General features: G+C 38.0%; 1 non-coding gene across 1 annotated transcript; it reads right to left on the bottom strand.

Annotated features, from left to right (window-relative positions):
- Positions 1-578: 578 nt before the first annotated feature.
- LOC120885150 (U6 spliceosomal RNA) lies at positions 579-680 on the bottom strand. The gene has a single exon (XR_005727657.1). It is a non-coding gene; the product is annotated as a U6 spliceosomal RNA (small nuclear RNA).
- Between the last annotated feature and the right edge of the window lie 1666 nt (positions 681-2346).

The following is a 2346-nucleotide window of genomic DNA, read 5'->3' as shown; positions in this document are numbered from 1 at the left end:
TAATATTTCTTGCTCCTCCAATTTAACACATATAAGTCAGAGATCCCAAATATAGAAAAGCAAAGAAAGGGGAACTGGATGGGCTGAGGAGGCTATGGCAAGTACACTTGTATGGAGTTTGGTACCCATCCCTTTTCCTTCTATTTTTTTTTCAATTTTATTGTGGTATAATGGAAAAATAAAAATTGTATTTGTTTAAGGTGCACAATTTGATGTTTTGATATACATATGCATTGTGAAATAATCAAGCTAATTAACATGTCCATAATCTCACATAGTTATGAGTGTGTGTATGTGTGTATGTATGTGTGTGTGTGTGTGTGTGTGTGTGTGTGTGTGTGTGTGTGTTGCTGGGGATTGAAACTAGGGCCTCACATATGTTAGGCAAATTCTCTAAAACTGAGCAACATTCCTGACCCCGTTTATTTTATTTTGAGATAGGATCTTGCTAAATTGCTCAGTCTGGCCCTGAACTTGTGAACCTTCTGTCTCACTTCTTGGGTAGCTGGGATTAGAGGTGTGAGCCACTCCTCTCCACATACTTTTTTTTTTTTTTTTATGGCAAAACACTTAAGCTAAAAAGTCTGAAATGCTTTATAAATTTATGTGCCATCTATGCACAGGGAACACACTAATCTCTGTATTGTTCCAATTTTAGTGTGCATGCTGCTGAAAGGGGTGTTCCCTTCTACTGATAATGGTCCTCCCTCATTAACACAACACAAGGCAAGTGACCCAGAATTAGAATACACCAGCCTCCTGGATAGAAGTGTTGCCCTTGGAGTTATTATTGGAGCAGGTGACACAAATTGACATAATCCAATTCCGTCTCTAGCAGTTTCTTAAGGCACTCCTAGGTTCCAGAGTCATGGAGCTAAAAGGAGGGGAAGCAAGAGGGACTTGCAGGCCTCAAGAAAAGGTCTATCAGAGACAGAGAGAATTAGGTCAAAACAGAGAGAGGAACAGACCTGTGAGGAAGATAGACACACAAAGAGGGGATGAGATCTTAGTGTTCTTTGAGTCAGTCCAGAGTGCACATGGCCAAGTCCTCCCCAGACCATGAACCAACGAATTCTGCTCTTGCTTAAATCACTTTGAGTAGGACTTCTGCCCCTTGACTAAGAGCAAGGTATATTACATTTTATCCATTTTTGAGTAATGACAACTATTTTTAAATTAATTTCACTCCTAAGCCTAGGAGGAAAAAACAAATTCCATGGGAAATAAAACTATGTTTAAATATTATGAGATAAAGGTGTCTGATATTTTGTCTGGAATTTACTGAAAAATATCCTAATTTGATGTGTAAATTTCTTACCCCACAGACAATTATTTAAGATTTTTAATGCCTTTATCAGGAGTCCCCACCCAAGGTAGGGGTGAAGAGATAGAAGATGAAAAACAACAGGCCACCCTCCAAAGAAGGCTGGTGTAGAGCATTAGCTATCACCATCTGAGCATGCACCATTTTCATAGTGAAATAGTGGTATTGAAAATATACTGTACAGGTATTTGCACTGCACATAAATGGAGCCTGTGAATCTGGCAGTCCAGCTGCCTAACAGCCTTTAAAATAACACCCGAGGTTTAGAAATTGCTTTTTTCCATGTCACCTTTCTTAACATAAAATTGTTTTACATAACCTGATTAGAAGGTCAGCTGATCCTCTGTCAAAATATGGTTGAATCAGCCTCCAAGTGAATCTTCTTTGCAAAGGGCTTGTTAGAGTGCCAGCTGTAAGCAGGGAGTATTTTACTTTTTAGTTGTAGTTGGACACAACACCTTTTTTTCACTTGTTTATTTTTGTATGTGCTGCTGAAGATCGAACCCAGGGTCTTGCATGTGCGAGGCGAGTGCTCTACCGCTGAGCCAGAACCCCAGCCCTTTTTGACACTTCTATTGTAATAAATCATATTAATAATTTTGTAATCTTTATTTTAGTTTTTAATTGACACATAATTTTATGTACTGATGAGGTATGATGTGGTATTTCAATATGTCTATGATGTATAATGATAAAAGAAATGCAATTAACATATCCATCACCTCAAATATTTATCATTTGTGTTGGGAACGTTCAAAATATTTTCTTCTAGGGGCTGGGGTTGTGGCTCAGCGGTAGAGTGATCGCCTTGCACCTGCAAGGCCCTGGGTTCGATTCTCAGCACCACATAGAAATAAAGTTATTAAAAAAAACCAAAATATTTTCTTCTAGCTATTTTGAAATACACAATAAATTGCTGTGTACCATATAATTTCTTAAGCTTTAGCCATAAGGATGTGCTCTTAAAGTAGAGGCCCTATTCTTTGGGGACAGGCTAGTTTGTTAATATAGACATAAATTTA

The sequence above is a fragment of the Ictidomys tridecemlineatus genome, chromosome 12 (assembly GCF_052094955.1).
Source record: "Ictidomys tridecemlineatus isolate mIctTri1 chromosome 12, mIctTri1.hap1, whole genome shotgun sequence".
Classification (NCBI taxonomy): Eukaryota; Metazoa; Chordata; class Mammalia; order Rodentia; family Sciuridae; genus Ictidomys; species Ictidomys tridecemlineatus.
This window is presented reverse-complemented; position numbering and strand designations above follow the sequence as displayed.